Below are 25,699 nucleotides of genomic sequence, written 5' to 3' on the forward strand. Positions count from 1 at the left end.
GGCTGGAAGGGGTCTTCTGTCTTGGGTTCCTGCTGCGCGCGCACACCACAGGAGACTGCTGGGCGGCAGCGGGAGATGAGGCCTGGGTTTGCACAGCTGGACATCTGTGTGCACAGTTGTGCGCTTGGCGTAGACGGCTGCGGCGGCAGCAGCTGTGTACGGCGCTCCGCAGCCCTCCTTGTTAGCTCTCCTGCCGCAGAGTGTACCCAGAGATTAGTGGAACGAAGGCAGGGAGGCGCGGGCGACCTTTTACCACGCTGACATTTAAATACTGTTTAACTTCCCGGAGATGAGCGGAGCGGTGGACAGGCCAGAGCCCGGGATGTCTCTTGGAGCCCCCGAGCACGCACGGGTGGTGGGACGCAGTATGGACAAAATACAACAGGACGCAGAAATGTATATATCCGGGCGGAATGCACGAGACTGTGATAATATTCAAAAGACTCCACCTGGGTCACGGAAAATAAAATTAGGAAATTTTAGCACTTTGTGTGATGTAATGCGTGAACCTTGCACATCAGAGCAGCCAGGTCAGTCCTTGAATTTCACAAAACACTGAAAACGTGTCTCTTAAATAGGTCGTAGTCAAGGCCTCCCCTCCCTTCTCTGTAAGCAGGATAGCTACCCGGGTGAGATGTGCACCTTACAAATAAACATACCCAAGGGAGTAGCTAGAACATTAAAATATCCCTTTGAACCGAAGCTCTTATGGCACCAAGCAGGTCATCACGACCCTCCCCAGAAGAGCACTCTTATCTCTTCCATCCATTCATCCATTCATCCTTTCATCCATCTGCTGATATCTACCATTTCACCTATACATTCTGTCATCCATTTATTTGTTTATCAATCATTCAGTCTTTCACCATTCCATCCATCCGCCCATCCAAATCAAAACCTTTCCATCCATCTCCAACCCTATCCATCCACCTTTTCAGCTTTCCATCTCTCATACACCCTTTCACTCCATCCATCCTGCCTTTCACTCATCCTTCCACCCTTTCACTCAGCCATTCACCCTTTTACTAATCCATCCACCCTTCCACCTATCCATCCACTTATACATCCATCTACCCTTTCACTCACTCATCCGTCCACGCTTGTACTCATATGTCTGTCCATTCACTGTTCACTCATCGTTCCAATCTTTCACTCATCCTTCCATCCATGCTTTCATCCCTCCATCCACCCACCCTCCCATTCACTCATTCTTTCAATCATCCATCCTTTTATTCAATCTTCCATCCATCCCCTTCCATTCGTCCATCCTTTCCATCGTTCCATCCTTTCAATCATCCATTCATCCTTTCTCTCATCCATCCTTTCACCCTATCTGTCAATCCTCCCTTTCATTCATCCCATCCTTCCATCCTTTCACTCACTCATCCACCCATCCTTTCTCTCATCATCCATCCATCCTTTCACTCATCCATCCACCCACCCACCCACTTTTTCATCCATCCACCCTCCCTTTCACTCATTCATCCATTGTTTTACTCATCCATCCTTACAGCCATCCTTTTATTCAGTCATCCATCTACCCATCCACCCATTCACTCACTCACCCATCCATCCATCCACCTTTTCACTCACAGCCATCCTATCACTCACTCAGCTCTGTTTGCCAAGCTGCAGACAGAAGAGGCCAATCAAGAACTTCACCTCCGCTGTAGTTGCTAAGGTTTGGGGTTCATGATGCCCCAGCATCCATTATTTTACTCATCAATCCATCCTTTCACTCTGTCCAGACATACACCCTGTTATTCCACCCACCCATCCATCCATCCACCCTTCACTCAGCTACCCATACTTTCACTCACTCATGTATTCATACTCTCTCATCATTTATTCACCCTTCACTCACCCAATCATCCACCATTACACTCACACATCCATCCATACTTTCAATCACTTAAGCACCCACCGACCCTTTCATTGGTATGGAAATAGGGCAGGTGCATAGTAGCCCCCCCCCCCCCCCACACACACACACTTAAGCAGCTGCAGTAAGGGCTACCTCTGAGCCCGAAGGCCTGACATGCTGAGTCACACCAAATATGTTGACAAAAAGGTCACTCAGTGATGGAGGTGGGGCGAGCTTGCTAGGTAGTCTCCACTGCAAGGAGTCACACCCATTTGCACTTTTCTGTTGTTGCTGTCCACTGTCTCTAGTCAGTGCGTTATGGATGGTTTTTAAGATTATTGTTGCAGGACTTCAGGCTTTGCCACAGGTTTGGCCACGAGCACACAGAACATCATCCAGGAAGTACTACAGATCTATGCGGGCTCAAGTTGGTCGTAGTCTTCAAAGTGCTCACTTTATGCCAGATGGTTTAACGGCCCACTTGCAATTAGCCTGAATGGAGTATTCAGTTTTATTACTCAATGGGTACCCAAGGTATTGTTTGATCAAATATGAAAGATTATTTAGTGAACAGTAAGCAATTGGAGATTTATATTCAGAACATACAGGACAAAATCCCAAATCGACAATATTTTGGAAGTGATATTATTAAAAGACATTTTGTTATATAAACATATGAAGCAATAACAATTGATAAATTATGTTTGCAACACACTTAAATGTGCCATAGTAAAAAATATCACCAATAGAAATTAAAGGTACAAAGCGCTACCTTAAAAATGAAAAACAGACCACCTCACAAATAGTGACACCAACTATGCAGAATCTTTAGGGAAGGTTAAACAGCGTTTACACAGTGGTGGCTGGTATTTGAAGGACGGGGGAGGGGGAGGGGGAGGGTGAGGCGGGGTGGAGGAGGGAATGAAATTGAAAAAAATATATATACATATATATACACACTTACCTGTCTGCAGGTGCCGCCCGCCGTCGCTGCCGCCCCTTCTCAGTCCTCAGCTCTACTAGGCCGGGAAGCAGGAAACGGACTACACCCGTCTCCCAGCGTCCCAATAGCCAATCACAACGCTGCAATGCAGCGTTGTGATTAGTCTGAGCGCCTTGGATCAGCACTCAGCCAGGGAATGGGAGGCCGGGCATGTTCTCCATGCAGGCTGTAATGCAGTCTGCATGGAGAACATACAAAGTGCGCATAAATGTTTGGCCGGCCCCAGACATTCATGTACACTTCAGGGAGTGCAAACCGCTCCTCCCATCCCCTGTCAGCAGAGCAGCCCCGTCCCATCTCGCCCGCAAAGCTGCCGTAACAAGGAAAAAATAAAATGATAATAACTTAGAGTTATCATCATTTTATTTTTCCTTTAGCGACACTGCTTAAAAGCAATGGGGCGACACTCCTCCGCCCTAGCGGAGGAGCCGCCACTGCATTTACAGTATTGGCAGACAAAATACTTTTCCTGGCTGCGTAGGGTTGCCGTAATAGAAATTAATATTTTACTCAAGGTCCTATACATGCTGCAAACAATACCTCTGTCAATAATGGGTGTGTAGTTGAAATGACGGCAGAATCTAATTAATAATCAATCTCATAAGGCAGGAAAAAACCTCGAGGGTGGCAAACAGACCGGTCATCGGCCAACCGCTCAAGGGTATATATCTTAATTGTATATGGTTATTTAAAACCTTTACCAATGCGCAAGAAAAGACAATCCATGTTATAAAATAGATAAATCTTGAGGGATATAAAAACGAGTTTTAAATAAGCACGTAAAATACCAAACCGATTGGCAAATGCCATTAGTTACCAGCAGCGATATAATGACATTTAACGAGTCTACGAGGGAGCAGAACCATCAGTGTGGCAGCTGGTTATTCGTCTACAAGGATTTACTGTCCGGATTATAAAAAAGACAGAAGGTAGTATAAAAACATGTTATAAATAAGTACATAAAATTCCAGACCTAACTTCAAGAGCGGGAGGCTTGGTAATTGGCATATCTTGCCCTATTATGACACTGCCCACCCTCACTACCTGCGGGATTGGGAGAAGTGGAAACTACCAAGCAGGGTGCGACATCGATTACTTATTAGCTGAGGCTCCCCTTCGACAGTTTCCTTGGTTGTGGTGCTCCCACAGGAAATATGGTCTCTATTTATACCCGGTAACCAGGGCAACATTGGCAATATGAGATATGGTGGCTGTGCGCATAGCCTTAACCTCCTACCCTTCACCGTTTATCCCCATATGGCTCAACTCAGACTTCTCACTGGTATTAGGCAAGCAAGACTTCCATTGGTGGAGGGCAGGCAGGTGGACTCTCCATTCAAAATGGCCAGATAAAACCCTTTGAAAAAAATGAAAAACATTACAATTTACCTGAGACAGAAAGATATGTAAACTATGCAGCATTAGATCTTAAACCTACATATCAAACAAGGGGCAGCATGCTCACGCTACCCCTTTTGAAAAAGAACTAAAGAATGGGACACATGATTGACAAGTCGCTTTAACCTGCTGGGTCCCGCACCATCTAAGAAAACTCCTGGTCAAAGACAGTGTGACAGACAGCTCTAGGAGAACATTTCGCTCAAAAGCTGGGCACACCCATTTGATAAGGCTCACATTCCAGCCCAGAGTGTAAAAACTAGGAATACATACTATGAAAGCCTCAGACACTGGTATTACACTACAGATAAAATGCTTTTTGGCCCAAGTGAAGACTTCGCCCATGCAGGAGGGGGTGCAGATTTACAGGTACCCTAGCGCACGTGCTTTGGTCGTGCTCCCAGCTACATAGATACGGGAATGGGGTCCTTAATGAAATTGACTCAGCTTTCAGTATTCGCATCCCAAAGAACCCAGGGATAATTCTTCTGGGCCTACACTTCCCAGGCGGGAAAACCCACAGATCTCAGGCAAAAGCAATCTTAGCATACTGGGGTAAATAAGGAGTGCCAGAATTAGGGAATGGATGCTTAAATTGTGGGAGATTCTTGCTATGGAAAAAAATACGCTCTCCAAAGAACTTAGACAAAAGTCATACTATACAGATTTTGCTCCACTGATCAAGATTCTCTTCCAGGAGTATAGAGAGCTGACATGCCCCAGATTCTTGAAAGTCCTGTGCCTCATGCCAGTGGTCGTCACCTAGCAGAACCTCTCTCTCTTCCTGTAGTCATATAGCTCCTGTAAGCTGTCCCACATTTTACTACGCTCAGATACCACTTCCACTCTACTCCAGTCTAGGGCTATTAGCACAAAAGTCGCCGGGGCAAGGGTGGGGTGAAGATAAATGGAGGGGGTGAGAAGGTTGCACTGTTGTGACGTTCTCTTATTATCAAGTTGTGTCACATATAAATCTGGCATTGCTTCTTGCCGACCCATGGATTGTAGGCAATGGGATGTGTACCTCAGAAAAGAATATTAAAAGAGCTAAACCAAAAAATTAAAAAACAGAAATATGCATAAGTTATTAATAATGTTTCAGGGTGTGAGAGGCCGACTAGAGAGCTGTAAGGTCACGTTCATTATTGTCTATGGGCCACTGGACCACAAGACAAAGTTTTATACCACACTCTGAACACATAGCAGTTATTCTCTGGGCATCTCTTATTGGTCAAGCATTTTATTATAGTCCTTGATCCAGATGTCCTTGATCACCTGACTAATTGGGAATACACATTTTTAGGTCTCACCTAGGCAGCACTTGCGCTAGCTCTTCGAGATATGCTGCATTCAGTTATGGACTTGAAGCTCCGTCCATTTTTCACCCTTTTTTTTCCAATTGGCTCCTGTTACTGTCCTTTGTAAATGACGGCTTTTGATTCATGAATAGGCTTAGTAGTCCCTCCTTAGTACCTCCTTTTCTCCTTTTGTAACCTCCCATAAGGACTGCCCCTCTTGCATGTGTTGTTACTCGGTATGTTTTAATTACAGTCTGTGAGCACTATTTTCTTAAATGACTTTCTCCTATTGCACGTATGACGTGCTTTCCTGCAACTTGAAACTGCTTGGTTTTTTTTAAGCTGTACTTTATCTTATCTTGTGTTTTTTGTTTCAAGAATGGAGGCCGCGCCATTAACGCTGCTCACGCCATAATATATATTTTTAAAGCACCATGGTTTTAAGCCACGTTTTATGTTCTTCTTTCAAACACGAGGCACGCTTCAGGTTCGAGAATAGCAGGCGCGCATTATTTTTGTTATGCGCTGCTAACCCGAATCAATCAACACACACTCAACAATGGCACCTGCGTGGCTCGCAAACCCTCATCCCCGTCCTGCCCCCCGGGACATTAAACAAAGGGCCGTCAGGCTCTAATAACACAAAGGCACAAGTTAGGTAACATTTAAACACACACATTTAGCGAAAAGCAAACATCGGGTGTGGGAAGAATACAAAAAAAAAATTGTATCAAAAGTGTTAATAAAAGTACATCTGACCTCTCGGGGAAAAGTGCTTTTATACATAACGTTTTTAAAACAAAACTGGGCAAATTCTTTAATTTACAAAATATGCTCTTAGAAAAAGAGAAACATAATGTAAAGACACATCTGAAAATGTGATCATAGAAATTATTGTATATGGAAAACCTAATAAAAGTATTTGAAATTGGAAAAAAAATAATTATTGTACAAAATCAAAATATGCGCTCAAAGAACGGCAAAATCGCTCCAGTGAAGCAACACCGAGAGCTCTGAGTGGGAATGGGAGAGGGTAAGCAGCACACTGGGAGAAAGGTAGAAGACACATGTCCTCTCATGGCATGCTGGTAGCAAAAGAAACAATCCTTTGCAAAGCAATAGGTCTTGCATTACTGAAAGTTTGAGCTAGTGGCGCTGCATTATCTGCAACGCCAATAGCTCAAATGTTCAGTAATGCGAGATCTATTGCATTGCAAATGCTTGTTCTCTAATGTACACAGAACCTTCTCTAGACTAGACATGTTTCTTACACAACAACATGACATACAATGTTTCATTCACAGTCGGATTGATAGCCAGGTCCTATCGCACCATGCCCCGGTTATAGTAATCTGGGCTTTAGTCCCCCTTACACCCCCTGCACGATGATACTGGTGCATGAACGATATAGCCGTCCGAGACCCCACTGTTAGACATGCCATTGCAAAGGCCATGGATCATTACTTTGCGGAGAATGATGAGCTCTCTACTTCCCTTGCAACTAGATGGAATGCGGCCAAAGCAGTGATACACGGCAAATGTCCCACACCTCTGGCTTCTTTAAACGTAATGTGCAGAGGGGAACTTGAGCAAATACTAATGGGGGAAACTGCCCGCTGCTTGTTGCATACAAACAGTTGTATTACCAGAAGGGTAATAAGGCAGGTTGACTTTTAGCCTATAAACTCCGGCTCCTCTAACTCCAAAACTGAGTTCATTCTATTGTTCTCCCCTCATACTCTAACTCGGGCACATGACATTGGGGGACCTTCCATGGCTTCTACTTGGCACTCTGCCGCAGAACCCACCTTGGATGTGGACCAGGACGAATAATTGCACAAGTGCCTATCCCATTACATTCACCTGATCTCCTCCATCCTTTAGAGGAATCGATCTCCCTGCAGGAAGTTATTGCAGCCATTATATACTTTCTTAACAATAAAGCTCCAGGCCCAGATGGGTTTTCCAATTCCTTTTTAAAAACTTTAAAGGACCAATTGGCAGCCCCCTTGACCTAGGTTTTTAACTGCTTTCTCCAGGTAGGTGTGAACACTGACTCTATGACAGATTCTCATACCATTTTGATCCTCGAGCCTAATAAAAATCCACAGTGTTGCGAATCCTATTGTCCGATCACTGTTCTCAATTCGGATTTGAACATTTTTGCCAAAATACTATGTACTAGATTAGAGAGGATGGCCCCATCTGATTTGTCCGACACATGCTAGATTCATCTTTGGCAGACGGTTGGTATGTGCTTGTCACTTATTATATGACAGATATCCAGGGATGCCAAAACCTGTATGGTTCTTCTTTCTTTGGACGTCAAGAAGGCATTAGATTGGCTGGCCGGGACTTATACATTCAAAGTGCTGGATAGGATGTCTCTCTGCCCTCAAATCAAGGCATATATTAAAACCAACTTTGTTAAACCATCCACTAAACTCAGTGTTAGAAACTTTGAGAGCCCCCAGATTCTGATCAGGTGGGGCACCTGCTAGGGCTGCCCGCTCTCCCCTAATATTTTGCCCTAGGTCTGGAACCTTTGTTTTGGAAAATGAAACATAACTCCCTAATCACTGGCCTCCAGGTTGGCAATGCCACATACAAACTGGTATTGTGTGCGGATGACCCCCTCTGCTTCCCGACCAACCCAAAAAATTCACTCCCAGCTCTGATAGCAGAACTTGATTTCTTTCCCCAAATCTCTGGGTTAAAAATCAATCTCTCCAAATCTGTTGCCATGTAACTCCCACAATCAACCTCTTGGGCTGGACCTCTATTGGCCTTACTTGGTATAATTTCAACCTCCTCTTCTCTCAAATATCTGGGAATTACCATTCTGTCCATAATGAAGATCTGTTTGCGGCTCATATCCCCCTCTTTTGGATACTCTTTTCAAAGGTCTTTGATCTGTGACTTGGGGTGAATGTTTGATTTGTTCATCATTCCATCCATCATTTGTTCTTTTTGCTTTTGTCACCCTAAGTGGGAAGGGTATGCCCAGATGTGGGTCCTGTGCTCACTACGCCACTGGATTTAAGCTACCCTGGCTGGTGAGTGATGATACCCCGAACCCAGTTTCAGGATGCTTGTTTCCGGTCAAGGGAGGACCTGGCCTGGCAGTTCGGGCTGGACTTTTCCCATGTGGCACAGGGTAAAGACTGATTTCAATATGGCCATGTCTGAACTGGGGTGGCGTAGTGAGCATAAAAACAATGGATTAATCCCAGATCTGTGACGGGGTGAACATGTGATTTGTTCAGCAGTCCATCCATCATTTGTCCTTTTTGCTTTTGTCACCCTTAGTGGGAAAGTTATGCCCAGAAGTAGGTCCCATGCTCACTGTGACACTGAAATGAAGCTACCCTGGCTGGTGAGTGGTGATACCCAAAAAGGTTCCAGGACTTGGTCTGGCAGTTCGGACTGGACTGTTCCCATAAGGAGCAGGGTCGAGATTGATTTGCATATGGCTGGGTCCAAACTGGGGTGGCAAACGATGGATTAAACCCAGATCTGTGACTTGGGGGTGATTGTTAAATGTGTTTAGCATTCCGTCCATCATCTGTTCTTTTTGTCAGCGGTACAATAGGTCTGCCCAGCCTTGCAACAACTCAACGATATCCTTTGAAGTTTGATATTCTCTCTAGAACCCGTTTTAAAGGCGCTTAGCGATATTTTTGAATCTTAGAAAAATATTGACTTCCTGAAAGTGAGAGATGCAACTTGATATATGAGTTTACACCTTTTTCGACCTAGCAGCGAGAGGGATATTCCGCCAGAGCAAGTTGTTTACCCGAGCTCAGGGATTCCAACCTGCTTAAACACCGCCTCGACAGCATTTGATCAGAGGCAACCTCATTACACGGAGCACAACCGAATATAAATATTTAAATAGTTCAAAACAAGCTTTCCGTGTAAAACAAATCTCCCTTCAGCGAGAGTTTGAAGTCCATTACTTCTGCAGATGAAAGGGCGTCTACCTTTCATCTTCGCATTTGACATAAGCGCGCGTCTGTTTCATTCCCCGCAGTCACAGAAGCCCCCCCCCTCATTACTGGGGAGGCACAAACAAGCACAGGCGAGCAGCCCATTACAGGGGAGGCTTCCTTGTTACTCAATGCTGTGTATTTCACACAGCAAGGGCTCACTGCGACTCAAAGGAGGTGTGCTGCGCCAGCAGGAGACATTGTGATAACGAGGAAATCCTGTGTAGTACAGTTTACAGAAACAGGCCGACGCGTTTCAGCATGCAAAGATGCCAAGACAATCAGGCCTGGAGCAGGATGTATGACCAAACTTGGGGGGGGGGGGGGGGGGGGAGTAGCTGGGGGAGATGGAACGAAGCAGTAGGGCGGGTGAACTAGAGTAGAGGGTGTGCAGCCTGTCTGGGCCAGGGGCACCTTAAGCATTTTGGGGGCCCTGGGTCAAACGTATTTTGGGGGCCCCTATTCAGAACAGCATTGGATTTATGATTAAATATCAGCTCTGTCATACCCTCTTTGGCCAGGTCACTGACAGTGCACAGGCACACTCGTCCAAATTCTATGTGTGTTTACATCTGAAATTCAGGGTTAGTGATGTGTATTTTCAATATTTTAATACAGCAGCAGTTCACTAATATTACTGCACGTAATCTCTGTGACACCCTCCCATTTCTCTTATCTGTGGTCCTGTTTTGATCTAAAAGAAACTTTTTATTGGATGTTGCATGAAATACAAACACTTTCTCTGCCAAATGTCTGTAATAGACTCTCGCACATCTCCCACAATAAAAAATAAAGGAAAACGATATTTCAAACAATCTATTTAAGAATTATTAAAGGTCATCAAGGCCGGACTCTCTGCAGAACAGACCTGGCTGTATCAGGGGGGCCCCGGAAAGGCTGGGTACCTGGGACAGCCAGAGCCCATTTTGCCTATGCCTTAAAACGTCTCTGGTCCAGGCATTTATTTACTCACTTCATCGTGGTATTATGTCATTATTTCCCATTTAAGCCAGAATTTACTCTCTGGCGCAGTTTGGTGCATAAATGATGTGGAGTTTACTCTAGCAGGAATGTGTCTGAGGCTCAGTCAACCTGAACTCTTTGGAAACTCATGTATAGACAGGGCCACGGGAATAATGTTGCAGGGTATAGCCAAGTTATGCGGCAGGGTCAAGTAAATTATGTGGCAAGTAAAGGCACATTATGCGGCGTGATGTGGCACATTTTGTGATAGTATTACTTCATTACTTTGTCATTTTTACACTTTTTAACACTGATCATTGGCTGCACCTAATTAGTACCAGTTTAATACCCAAATATAGCAACAAGCAACAGAAAGGTGACCAATCAGCCTCAGCAAAGGACTGTCCACTGCTGGCAACATGTTTCGCTGTGTTTTTTAATAACTTTTGAATAGTTTGAACTAGAAACAATTTTTTCTTGTGAAAATCTGCAGTTTATGCAGCATATGATGGGTTATGTGGCAAATGCGAAAATCTATAATTATGTGAATAATTTCCGTGGCCCTGTGTTTTGATAAACCCTCGTGTTAACCCTGAAATATTGTTCCGATGCTATTTTTACATGGTGCCCCACGTTACTTAGATCAAACTCAGTTTTCAGACTACTGTGTAAGCTGCAAAATATACAATTGCTGTATGTAAAGTGTACAGTGCCATATATAATAAAGATCAGTCCACACCTATGTTAGGTGCAAACTATTTTCCTTATTATTGAACTTTAATAAGCGATGGAACTTACACATGTCACCGACTCTGCTTGATAAAAAGTGTTTACTCTCTCCTTTTCGGTATAGCTCACAAGTAACCCTGCCTGGGCTGACACTCCAAGAACACTTCGACAAGTGACACTTTAATGAGAACTCGTATTGAGTGTATTTTTGCACATATAATTCTTTCATAGGATTAGTCACTGTAGAAAATCTACTTTTTCTGCTAGACACCGCTGGCATGTCACTGTACACTGAGAAACTATTAGCAGATTCCTCGGTGCATGTGTTTCCTTTATGGTGTTTAAGTCGGTTGTATTTAGTTTTTCAACTGAAGGAACATCTTGTCTGTTCTCTGCTGGAGAAAGCTGGAGAAGGGGTTATTTCCCTTGCACTGACCTCAGAGGAGTTTGCAGTCCTATTGGGGAGGAGGGGAGGGATTGACAGCCACCTTCCTAGGGAGTCCAGAGGGCAGAAAATAAATGAATGTGACTGGGTGGGACTTTGCCCACTGTTAGAGTGAAGCATTACAGAATTAGTAAAAGTTGCTATGCAAGAATAGCCATATATATGTTTCAGCCTGCTCTACACCTAAGATCAAGGGTCACCAAGCCAGCTTGGGTGAGACCAGCCTTGGTGTTCCATGGCATGGATTCAACGTAAGTGGGCTAAACAAGGGTAGGCCAAGTTTTGAACATTACTAGTGCAAGCTTCTGAAAGCTGTGACCTGACAGCTCCCTTGGCGCATCTCTGGTGTAAGCCAGAGACTGCAGTACATTGTGGGAGGACGGGATGAAAATAAAGGTGCCCCCTTAGCCCACCCACCTCTGCTAGGTTCTACATCTAATGGTGTAGAAGATTGAAGCGTTGGATTTTGTGACAGGCATACATACTTCTGGTGCCTGTCGGTCCTAAGACTGGGACACAGGCCTCTGCCCAGAGAAAGCAGTGGGGGATGTGCTTGGCCTATCAGCCAGCGGAACTCAGACTTGTGATGGTCCCAATTGACATATCAAAGCTAGATGTCTGACCACAGACGAAGGACAATCAGCAGGGCCGAACTGGCAGTAGCGGGCACCGGGTGTTTCCCCGGTGGGCTGCTAGGGTGGGGGCCAGTTTTAGACCCCTGGGGGGGCCAGTTTTTGTTACTGGGGACTGGTTTCTGCAATATCTGCCCCTGCAACAAAAGCGGTGAGACAGGAGTTGTGCTTTCCACTAGCATGCCCCCCCACCCCCGGGGCCGACCGAGTTGTTTGCCAGTGCCGATTTCCGTTCCTAGTCCGGCCGTGACAACCAGACCTTCAAACGCGCATGCTGCAGATCTTGTACTGTGGATGTGAATGTGACCACCCTCCTCCCCAACCAAGCCTTGTGTGTTTTGTTCCATAAAAGGGTTAGTGCTGGCTGATCCTTGGTTCACTCATCTGGGCAATAAAACAACATTGAAGGTCTCTTCTTGTGAAGTAGACCAGGTGTAACTAGCCTGGTACTGGACTATTCCAGATTGTTCTTGGATCTGGAAAACGAGTGAAAAAGCAAACTTACACTCACTGTTAACTGGTATTCGTAAAGGGAACTCTTTACAACAAGGCGAGGACTGAGCTTGCAGCCAAGAAGGGCTTGGAGGTATCATCAACCGGCTTAGGCAGACTTGGTAAGAGCAAAGAGACTCTGTCTGCTGTGGAAACATAAGCCCCAGGTACTTCCCTAGAGGAACACTCTGAAGATTGGAAGCTGTAAACTGTGCCAGCCTCCTCCTGCCGACTGACTCTCATCCAGCCTCTCCAGCTTGCTTGAAAGCTAGAGGCATCCTGGAGCTGGGAGTGGTGCTGTGTGACTGGAGCGGGAAGGTGCCTCCAGTGGCCACTTGTGAGTACTGCACAGGAACTTTCAATGACCGATGATGAAGAATTGTGAAGTGAAACTGTCCCTTTAAAAAGCTACAATTGTGCAGTGACTGATTCAATTTTTATTTAATTTTAGTCTTACTTCAATCAAGAAAACCTTTTTGATTTGACTAATGGAAGTTTTCTGAGTGGTTTCTTGATGCAGGTTGTACTACTATTACTAACCCTTAACAGACATTCTCTAAAGTTGCTTTCTGTCCAGGTCATGTGCTACTAAGCAGTAGACAAGGCTGTTTCAGAGAAACAGTGTTTCCATGACAAGGTAAAAGCTCTTTCTGAGTGGTTTCTTAATGCAAGTGATCCAAATGTATAGCTAGCCCTTAACACACATTCTCCAAAGTTGCCTTCTGTCTCTTAAGCCGGTCCTGTGCTTAAGCAGTAGACAAGGCTGTCTTGTAGTAACCCTGTTTACCTGATTAGGAGCTACTAGCTCCTAACCAGGTAAACAGTGTTACTTAGTGGGATAATTTGCCCCACTGGGCAACCCAGCTTCCTACAGTCACACAACATGTTTTAGTGAGAAAACACTACTTGATTTTAACTGAACATTATCCCGGTGACTGCAGTGACACTTGAGAGTGAATGTAAATCACAGATAGGCACTTCAATGGCTCCGTGCCCTGTCTTCCTTCTGACTCAGACAGGGTAACCTTCTGTAAAATTAACATCTCATACAGTGGCGCAGCAAGGGGGGGGGCTGGACCGCCACGGGCAACACAAGCTTTGTGTGCAGCGGCCTCACTCCGCTCTTACCTGTGGCCATCGTGGGAATCCGCCCGCACCCCCCCGCTCTTACATGCCACCACGGACAGCAAACGCTGGGGCCACCATGTGCGGCCAAAGGTCCAGCTACACCACTGATGTAATATAATATCTTCATAATCAAACTTATATTCTATCAGTCCCCCTTGATTGTTTTCTGAACTTTTCAGGCACACAAGGGAAGGAAGAAAATGATTCTGAACTGTGGAATCTGTCGCTTTACTTGAGACACTCCTTGCCTCAGGGTTCATCTCTGATCCAGCAGCGATGCTACCCAGGGTGGGAGATTGGTTCGCTGAAAACAATTTGCATCTCCAGGAACCTAGAGGTTCCCTCAGGATAAGCCTGAGAAAGTCCCTAGGAAACTCACAAACCATGGAGCTACCTGTGCATACTCAAAGTTACCAGCATCGAACTGGGTTTCCTAGCAAATACCTCTTCTCTAGTCAACTTGTCTCTTGAGCCTCTCTCAGTCCCTTCTCTCAAACATTCTCTTCATCCCAGCACCAGCTCCAGCATCCAAGGACAACATAATATGAGCTTTAGTTCTGGCTGTCAAAGGGAAATTCTGTAAAGGAGCACAGATGCAAACAGCTATCATACAGAGAAACAAACAAGGAAAACTAGCTGAAATTGTGCCAAAAGTTGGTGGAGTTCCCTTCCTGCCAAACTCACAGTACCTTGTCCCATTTAGATGAAACCATTGGGTGTCTGAAGGTGGAGGCAGAGCCTCAGCACGCCTAGTGGTCCTCCAGCCATAGAACGGGTCGACTGCAGTGACAGTAGCCCTACCTATTTGTGGGTCAGCTTTGCCAGCCACTTTCCCTGCCCCATGTACCACCATAGTAGGCATAGAGGACTTGGCCAGTAAAAACAACCAATGGCCCTGACAGACAGGGTGAAAGCTCTGAGCCTGCTAAGGACAATGCGAGTTTGCTTTTCAGAAATCAATCCATGCTTCAAGGGTTTGTTTATGAAACAGGAAAATAAAATGTGGAGCAGATCGAAAAAATCGTGGTGGCTGTTTAGCATCGAGCTGTAACAAAAGTGTATTCGCCAACCTGGCAGCAGCACTTTGCTTATGGATTTCCATGCCAGAATGGTGAGGTTTCCAAATCTGGTGCTAGGCCTCCGCTGACCTCGTGGATTGTCCATCAGGGTCTAAATAACCCCCTAAGATGTTGACCCCCACATGTAAAGTCCTGCACAATGAAGGACCAGCTTACATCAACAAACGTTTGAACTTCCACCAACCAACCAGACACCTATGATTCGCCTCCCTCTTCCTTGCAGACACCCCCCGGATCCACCGATGCAGCAGTGGAGTACGCTCCTTCTCACACCCGGTGACCAAAGCTTGGAACAACCTTCCCTTTCACCCCAGGACCACCCCATCACTCCAGCAATTCAGGAAAGGACTCAAGGCCAGTCTGTTCGAATGAACAGATCACCACGAAGCTAGCAGCAACCCCAGCATATTGAGACTCTCATGGGTGATCTGTCGCGCTTTACAAAGCTCTAATTGATTGAAGCTACTTATCAGCACCACCCTTACCAGGAAAAAGAATTCTCTGCAAGCACTATATTTGTAAAACTCTTACGCACTACAGTTGTCACGCTCTCAGTGAGAAATCAAATACATTTTTTATCTGTTAACATTCTGGAAGACAGAATAAGACTTTATGTAAAATCCTCTGTATGCATTTTAACAGAGCTACTTTGTTTCTGTTCAATAATAGTTTGCGTATTATTTAGGCAGCTTTAAACTACTGCTGAAGTAATTTTCGCTTGTATTTTCATTTATGTTCATATGACAGAGAAACAAAATAACTGTTGCTGCTTTTTCCAAACTTTGATATAAAAATACCATCCATATTGGTAAAATCTTCCTATTCAAAAGAGTATCAAAAAGGAAATTAAAGCAGCATGCCCTAACTGCAATAAGAAAGCTACTAGTACAGGAAAAAGTGTAACGCAAAGTACTCAAACTAGTTTTTATGGATAACAATGTTAATTATTTTGAAATGCTGATACTACGAGCTCACAATGTGACACAGTAGGAAAAATACCACACCTAAACCACAATAACTCGATTACCAGCATCAGTTCTATCAACCCCCCAAGGGCATACAATCACAATGTGAGAAACAAATATTTCACAGTGAAAGTATATAAGACATGGAATGCAATTGTCACTAGTTTGTTTACTTCGACTTTCAGCCAATCTAGCGTACACATTTCCTGGAGGTGAACACCAGGCTCTCCCAGTCAGCATCATCTCTGTGTGCAGACTTGTTCTGACCCCTAGGTGCCCTTCTCATTACTTATTGTAAGTATTAGTAACCACGGGGACAATGCAATTTCATCAGTATGAATACATGAATGTGCTAGCTTTGGGACAGAGAAAGAAAATGTGCAAGAGAGAGTGTTCAAAGAGGAAGATGATGTAAGGGGACCCAAGTTTCAAAACCAAGAACCAGGACACGCCCTAAGCATACAAGTACAACACAGTTGGGGGCTTATTACGATGTTGACACCGTTTCTGACTCGGGACGGACTGACCACTGGTCGGCAGTTCCGACCACCTGGTTACGATGTTCAGTCGCATACTCACTTTTCTCTATGGGAGCTTGTGTCACTGCCCTAAATTGTCCGTAATACAGGCTCCTATAGAGAAATGGGTGTGTGTGTAAAACCCCGCACACCTTGGCAGGCACCCCATGGTGCCTGCCACACAGTGCAGGGTTTTACAGGGGGGTATCAACCACCAACCGTAGACCGCTGAGGCAAGGGGGCCCTGCTGGGGGCCCCCTAAGTCACTTTCCAACAGCCTTTCCATGTCGGAAAGGCCGGCATGGAAAGGCTGTGGGAAACCCGACATCGTAATCTTGACAGCAGAAACGCCGTCCATAAGGGATTACGGTATGGTTGTGACCGGCGGAAAGACTCCGAGAGCCGGTCGGAACAGAGTCGGAATGATCGGCTGATTTACGCTCCGACCGCTGACATCGTAATCGGGCAGTCGAACCGCAAACCGACCATGTCAGTCTGAAAGCCTCCGACTAGCGGTTGGGGGCTTTACAACCAACATCGTAACCGACCCCTTAGTGTTTAATTTGTACAAAAATTAAGTGCCTGGGCACAAAGTATTTCTCAGGAGTCCACTGCAGCTGACTCCGCCTACAACTACTTCCGCTGCTACTAAATGCCAATAACAGCAGTACCTACTTACTAGTTTTCAGTTTTTAAAAAGTATTAAATCATTACAGCGCTCCACTGATGAATTCTGCTTAAAAAAAGACACACAGCGCCACCATGTGGTGATAACATACATGTTGTGTTTAAAAATTAGTTCCAGTGCCATGCCATGGCAAACACCAGCACAAATTAAGCACTGACTAATGTGGCAGAAAAAACAGTCATATGACTACACCCCACAACCACGGACATATAAAGCAAACTAGACATAAGAAAGACAAAAAGAATACTGTTTTAGAGGATATGCACTATGTTATTTTCAGGTTTTGGAATCCCATTCTATGATGTGCAGTCATGCTTTTCTACTGGTAAGCCCCAAATCATCAGCAAGTAAATTATAACACCTGGGAAGGAAGGGAAAGATGGTAAATAAATACATATGGGATTGCAAAGGCAATTATCCTCATTGAACTAAAAAGAAACCATTCAGCGCCCCTTTGCCAGACTTGATATAGCATTAAAACTGTGCCACCCTCTGTTACAAAAATACTACAAAATAAGGTTTTTCGAAATAACCCCTCTCCTTCCACTCTCCTGTGAGGACGCCCCAATGAAGGCCTTTAAGTAGGGTCTTTGGCTCAAGTACCTTCAAACACTGGTCACATCTCTTTAATACCTGCTGTGCTGCTTGAATGAGTCGATGCGGAGCAGTAGGGAACGCCTTACAACAATTGAGTAACTTCTGTCCATGGTGTGCTGTATATAGCAGGAGAGGAACCAGGTGCATGCACAACATGTTAAGTAAAGTGCACGCTCCTAGGACCAGTGCTTTAAATGGGCTGGTCCGTCCGGTACAAAGTACCGGCACTTTTTTATTTTGAGAGGGAAGAGTACTGGCACCTCGCAAGAGAAATGTAATACATTTGATTGGAGAGTACCAGCACTTCTCAGAAATAGGCAGGTACTCTGGTACAGAGTACCTGCACTTCTATTTTCCCATTTCAAGCACTGCCTATGACCCTCTTCCCCCAAAAATAGGACATGTATTTTTTCATTTGAAGTTTCGGGGCTCAGGCGCAAGCCTAGGAAAACCAGGCGTGCCTGAGAAATCTGGGATGTCTGGTCTTGGCATATGTATATTCCCAAGAAATACTGGAGGAACACGTTGGTCTCCCTGTTCCTGGGTTTCTGGGAGCAGATGTGAGATTGTGGGTAAGAGAAGAAGAAATAAGCACCAGAGCCAAGAGGAGGTGGTGGCCAACTACGGTATGCAGGTGGGGGCATGTAGAACAGGCTTGAGGAGTCATGTAGAGGGTAAAGTTCAAGAAATACCCAGCTGGTGCTGCACCTGCAGCACGTTTGAGGCTGTTCTGTGACGCAGAGGGGGCAAGCCAGCAAATTAATAAGGAAAGCAGAGTCAGAGCCATACCAATGGGCTGGCTTGGCTCTAAGAGCCCCAACATGAGCTGAGCTATCAACATAGCATGTAACCTGTGATTAAGTTGTAAATAAAAACATGTGGCTGCTGCAATGAAATTTGCTAGCACAGAATACTGAGGCAGCTTAATACTCCCTGCCCCTTCAGCTCACTCTTACTTTACAGATTTCTGCTTTCCCCCTTTGTGACGCTTTTCCGTCTTTCTCTTCCCCCTTCTTTTCCATATGTGCTCAAGTGTGGCTCAAGTGGAGAAGTGTGGCTCAAGTGGAGAAGTGTGGCTCAATGGTTAGAGCAGCAGACCCTGATGCAGAGGTCTGGCCTGGGACCAGGGTTCAATACCCCGCCACGGTGGGTCTTGGGCTCAAAAATTCCACGGACATGACAATTCTCGCCTCGGTGCCTATTCCAATCATGGAGTCCCACTCTGCAACTCTGGGCAATAGCTTGCTTAATCTCCACAACGGCCCCCACAACGCTAAGGATGCCTGGCCTCCAACTTGGGGGTGCCCAGGAGCTGACACCTCACAGGGAAAGCCAGGATGGGTTCCACAGCGGTATTCGTACAAGCGCCTTGAGACCCTTGCGGGTGAGTAGTGCGCTATACAAGTATCAATTTACATTTATTTTTACACGCAGTAAATGCCTGATGAAGAAAAAAAAGGTGCTGCCCCCCAAAAATAAGTGCCAGTGCCCCCCACCGGCAACGACCGGCTCAAATTAAGCACTGCATGTAACTCATGCAACCAACGTAATGTAAGAATATGGCAAATTCTCTTAAGAATTCAAAAATATGTATTTCTTTAAAATGCAAAAGTGTTTCACCTTAGTACCTTGGACCTGTATCATGCATTGAAAGGCATTTCTTAAAAGAATTGTTTCTAAACATGAACTTAGAAACATTCAAGCCCCCCTCCCCCACTTCTCTGTAGACATCATCTGTAAACCAAGCAGTAAATCAGTTGTTATGTGCATTTTATATGCTGCAGGGGATGACATGTCATTATAGCCTTTCAAACCGTATAAAGAGTGTTCTTTAGTGGGAACTCCCTGTAGTACTGTATTTTCACGGTGGTCTCAAATCTGATGATGAAAAAAAGGACAGAGGGTGAAATAAAGTAATTCCATTGATCATAAAATTTGGTCACGTGAGGATGCCGGCCTTTCTGCTTTCACATTCTGCAATTCAGCCACTAGGTGGGTGTATTATTTTAAATTAAAGGGTACTGCTTTGTGTTTAATTATTTGAGGGGCTACATCAGCATACTGTATTAACTAATTTCATGTATCACGTGTCAATTGAAGTTGAAACACTAGAAAAAATACAAAATTAAGGAAAGACAGAGTGCTCTATTTCAATATTGATATCACCGTCTTCCCCTGAATTAAAAAAAAACCCAGATGTATTTCAGGAGAGGCTCAACACCTTCAAGTGAAGGCAACTGAATGAATTAACAAGACTAAAGTCTGTGGGATCCCACTACTGAACTTCACATGACAAAAGTGAAGTGCAGAGCTCGGCTGCAAAGACTTGCACGGAGAGGCACCATGTGCATCTTTCAATAACTCCTGGGGGCAGTGGCAGCAGGTCCGCTAGTCAAGACCTCAGAGAGTGCTGTGATAGTGCTCTGAGAAGGGCATCATCTTAATGATTACTCAAACTGCCTGCTCTCTCAACACATTTTAAGTGCATGCGTAAGTGAGCATTTGTAAAGCGCTGAACATATGCCATACACCTTTATGGGGTTGAAGAATATCAGTAAGACCTACAGTATTCAACTAGCCAGCCAAATTAGAAAAATATATATGTTTTAAGTTCTTTTCTAAAATAAATCAATCTGCTCTTTGGGGAAGGGCATTAGGTAGAGCATTCCACATTATAGGGGCCATAATGGAGAATGCTCTCCTGCCTGATCTAGATTTTTCCACCTGAGAAATTTGTAGGAGAAGTAAATTCTCTAATTTCAGTGATCTGCTGCAGGACTTCCTAGGGGGTTCACTGACAGAATATTGATGTAAAAAATATAGAAGTAAAAAATATTGATGAATAAATCTAGAATGCAAATATTTTGACTCCCTATACTTAAACAGGTAAGTACAAAAATATCGGAAATAATTGTAGATATAAAAAATATAGTTGTACGAAATATTAATTTTTATGTATATATAAAATAAAATAATAAATATTAACTACGTTAAACAATAAAATTAATATTTAAAAATAAAGTAGATTTAATATAATTTTTAACAAATATAACAAAATAACTTTATTAAAAAAGTTAAACACACATACATAATAATATATATATATGTACTATATGTACTTTAAAACAATTAAACTATTAATTTTAATTTATTTTATAATTTTAAAATTATATGAAAAAATTACATATGTGTATATATATATATATATATATATATATTATCTACTGGCAGTCGCCAGTAGATAGTTATAGTTAGGACCGAGTTTCCATAGGAAATCTGAAAACTCTATTTTGAATAACTTTGGCGCCAGTTGACGAATCCTCGCGAAATTTTCAAAACTAATGAGGCGCTCCGCTCAGCTCCTACCCTGAAAGTCTCGGGGTGATTCGTCAAGCGGGGGCTGAGAAAAAAGGGGGGTCCCAAAACGCGTTTCCCCATGCATTTTCCCATAGGACCTTTAGTCGAAGGTACAGCCCGAATGGCTGAACAGAATTACTTGAAATTTGGCAAAGAGGTAGTCCTCAGGTCAGGGATGTGCCTTTTGCATATATGGAGTCAATCTGTTCAGTAGTTCCTGAGAAAATTGCAGTTAAAAGTACATAAATATCTATAGGCGCGCACCGTGCGCGCACCTTAACGTGCGCGAGCGTAATTCTGATTGGTGGTTACATGTCAGTCAACGTTCGAATCGGTCGAAATCAGGAAGTGTCGGCCGCCATTTTGTGTGTTTTGTGTCTGACAGTGAAAAAGAAAGGTGGAGAACGTGAAAAGGGGGCAGGGTAGAGAGTTCCTGACCCCCTAGTCTTTGTCAGGGGGTCACTGAAGGACCCCGAAGGGTGAAAAAAACATTTTATTTTTTTTTCAAAAAATCGCGGTGTGCGTCCACCGTGCGCGCACGGTGAAAAACCTTAAAAAAATATAATAAAACATACATAACTTAGCATTTAAAAAACCTTACAAATTCACTTAAAAAACCATAGATTCACACACGTTATAGTTAGGAATTAGCATTTAAAAACCCTTGCAAATTCACTTAAAAAACCATAGGTTTCACACATGTTATAGTTAGCTGGAAATTTCACTCGTAAAAAACCATTGAAATTCCCCCGTTATAGTTAGTTCAGATAACTATAACTCGCGCGACCGCCACTCTATCACAAGGATGATGTCATCAGTGATGTCATGAGTGATGCCACTGACCATGTCATGAGTGATGTAATATGTGACGTCATGAGCAGTGGATTGCGGGCGCGCGAGTTATAGTTATCTGAACTAACTATAACGGGGGAATTTCAATTGTTTTTTACGAGTGAAATGTCCAGCTAACTATAACATGTGTGAAACCTATGGTGAATATATATATATATATATTCAAACCATGCCTCGCGATGACCTCTGCCTCTGAATGGTGGCGGGCTGCCGGCAAGGACGCGACCCTTCATATCCAAACACTCAATCCTTCCTTTCCAAAAGATTGCGCCGAGCCCCAATTTGCTTATTTAAGCGGGTCGACCCGTGACCAAGGAACCTGTTAGTTTTGAAACGCCTCGGGAGTTGTTTGCCATAACTTGATGGAATACAGCACGCTTAAATAAGCAAATTGGGGCTCGGCGCAATCTTTTGGAAAGGAAGGATTGAGTGTTTGGATATATATATACATATATATATGCACTTGCACTTTATCGAAACTAATTTATCCATCTTTTTGAGGACTGTAATGTAGTTGCAGGTTAGATGATCCTAATATAAAAATATATGTCTAAAATGATATATTTGGTTTAACCGCAGATACATCGGTGGATTGAAATGGAAACACTACCTGAATTTATTGAAAACAACTAAATTGACTGAAAATAAATGACAAAACACACAAGGGCATTTGCACTTTATGTAATGATTGCACTCTGATATGATTAACTGTTTTTTTCTTATCTTGGCTCTTTTTCACATTTTTTATGATTATGGTTTTATACACTGAAAGTGTTGAAATTATTAATAGGAAATTGACAATTGTTATGATGAACCCATGCAGTGCACACTCTCTGAGATTAATCAAGGAGTGAATCATAGAATACAGGGCACTTGATCTAAATGTGAAAACTTAAATAAAACAAGACAAGAAAATTCACTGTAATAGCTTATGAAGGGTCAATAATGACAAAGACAGTGATATTGGTAAAAATCGTTATTTTCAATGTTCATAACAATGAGGTAATTGTGGCAATGATCAATTGGAATTAATATAGAAGGAGAAAAACCTAGGCTTTGATAATGTGCAACGCTCTATGTTGATATATCAGTCTGTCTTTTATGCCTATTGAAGGCTGGGTCATGTGACTGCAGCACTCTGTTTTAAAATGCATTCTGTCAATGGCGACTGCCAGTGTGAACAAGGCAGGTGTGCCGAAACGCGTCATAGCGAAGTTATCGAATAAAGGACAAGACTGAATGGCAACGCTACCCTTGTGTTGGTGTCCGATTTTTATGTGGGTTTCGGAAATGGTATATGTGTATTTATATATATATATATATATACATACATACATACATATATATATATATATATATATATATATATCACCAACACAATCGTAGTTTATCGTTCCGAAAAAACGATGCCGCAGCCACGTATTCCTTTTCACAGCGTGTTTATTATTATCTTATTCGGCCAGTCACTCTGACTGGCCGAATATTATACGATAATATACGATTGTGTTGGAGATTTGGGGTTCGCGTCCCCGCCACAGCCCACTGCTGCAAGAGGCTTGGGTTTCTTCGCGAATTCTTTGCTGTGGATATATATATATATGCCAATTCTATTACGAGGCCAGCAACAAGTAATACCCAAGTTTCAAATTCAGATGAACCAAGTCAAATTATGAGTTCTCCGATACTTGCTGCATTACCGGATGATAGAAAAAATACACCTTTCAAACGCAAATCAACGTTCAACCCCATAATGCCAAGAGACAGTATTGACATTTTTAATGATCAAGTAATCAATGAAATGAAAAAACTAAATTACAAGATCATGCAAAGCAAATCGAAATGGCATCCTAAAGATAGGCAGCTTAAACAATTATTGTCAAAATTGCAAAGCAACAAAAATGTGATTGTCAGAAGTGCGGATAAAGGAGGCAATATTGTCTTATGGGACAGAACACAATATATGAAAGAGGCATTATCCCATCTAAATGATAGAACCTGCTACAAAACCAGCAATTGGGGCGCACTGAAAACAATTCAAAATGATTTCTATGGCAAATTATTGGCTTGGAAATGCGCAGGAACTTTAACTATGGATGAATACAAATTCATCCATAAAGACAATCCTACGATACCCAACATCTATTTCATCCCTAAAATACACAAAGATGCCAAGAACCCCCCAGGTCGACCTATTATCTCGGCCCAAAATAGTCTATTGGAGAATGCCAGCCAATATATAGACTTCTTTCTTCAGGAACTAGTACAGGCATCACCCACGTATATAAGAGACACCAGCAACTTCCTGCAAAAAATCAACAATTTTGAATGGCAGAATAGTTATCTATTAATTACTCTGGACATAGTATCCTTATAAGACATAGGGATGGCATAAGAGCATTGGAGCATTTCCTAGGCAAAGGAAAACCAAGACTTTCTGCACATAGTATGATGCTAAGTGATCTGACACAGTTTTGTTTGCACAATAATGTCTTTCTATTTGGTAAAACTGTCTACCAGCAGACACGTGGCGTTGCGATGGGGGCCAGCTTCTCTCCCAGCTATGCTTGTCTACACATGGGCTGGTAGGAGGAGCTGGTTCTCGGTGTGACGCACAGGCTGGTGGTAGAAAAACATGTCGAACTGTTATACAGATACATAGATGACATTTTTCTTGTTTGGGATGGACCGTTACAGGATGCTCATGATTTTGTTAAAAGCCTGAACAATAATGACATTAATTTAAGCTTTACGGCAACAATCGACAAACACAACATTAATTTTTTAGATGTGGAGGTCTATGTGAATAATGGCAAACTGGAAACAAAACTTTTCAGAAAATTGACGGCAGGGAATTCACTGTTACACTCGTCGAGTTTCCATCCACGACATTTGATCAATAGCATCCCCTACGGGGAAATGCTAAGAATCAAACTTATATGCAGCTGCATGTCTGATTTACAAAAGGCACAATCAGATTACAAAAAAAGATTTCTTGACAGAGGCTACAATATAAAAACCCTAGATTTGGCCATCGCTAAAACGATGAAACTGGAAAGAGAGCCACTTCTGGTTACCAAACCCAAAATGGATTCCACTTATGAATTGCGACTAATTACCACCTATAATCTACAGCATAAAACCATCAGAAATATAATGCAGCGCAACTGGCCAATAGTGTTAGATGATCCAACAATAGGATCACTACTGCCAAAAAGCTTGGGTTTAACCTTCAGAAGAGCCCCATCAGTGAGTAACAGTCTAGTTACAAGCAGCCCTGAGATAACAGAACCTTTAAATTGGCTCTCTCAAAGAAAAGGATTTGTTGCCTGTAAAAAAAAATATTGCAAAGCATGCATTCATGGTACAAGCAGGAAAACTTACAAAACTTTATTCAGTGAGAAAGAGGTGGAAATAAAGCAAACCCTACACTGCAAATCGGATTATGCCGTGTATGTTTTAGAGGGCACCTGCAATCTTAAATATGTAGGCAGCACAAAACTCCCGGCTAATAAAAGAATCCTACAGCACCTTAGAGCCCTCATTAATAAGGACCCCTCTTATCCAGTTGCCAGACATTTTCAGGAAATCCACAATAGCGACCCTAAATACCTGTCATATTATCTTATTGATGCGGAACCAAAAAATAGAAGAGGAGGAGATAGAGAAGGTACATTACGTAAACTTGAAACCCGGTACATTTTA

At 43.3% G+C, this 25,699-nt stretch overlaps 1 protein-coding gene across 2 annotated transcripts in view; it reads right to left on the bottom strand.

Moving 5' to 3' along the window:
* MACROD1 (mono-ADP ribosylhydrolase 1) overlaps nucleotides 1-25,699 on the bottom strand; it is a 2,692,027-nt gene that overhangs the window by 840,514 nt on the left and 1,825,814 nt on the right. The window lies entirely within an intron of this gene.

The sequence above is a fragment of the Triturus cristatus genome, chromosome 9 (genome assembly GCF_964204655.1).
Source record: "Triturus cristatus chromosome 9, aTriCri1.1, whole genome shotgun sequence".
Taxonomy (NCBI): Eukaryota; Metazoa; Chordata; class Amphibia; order Caudata; family Salamandridae; genus Triturus; species Triturus cristatus.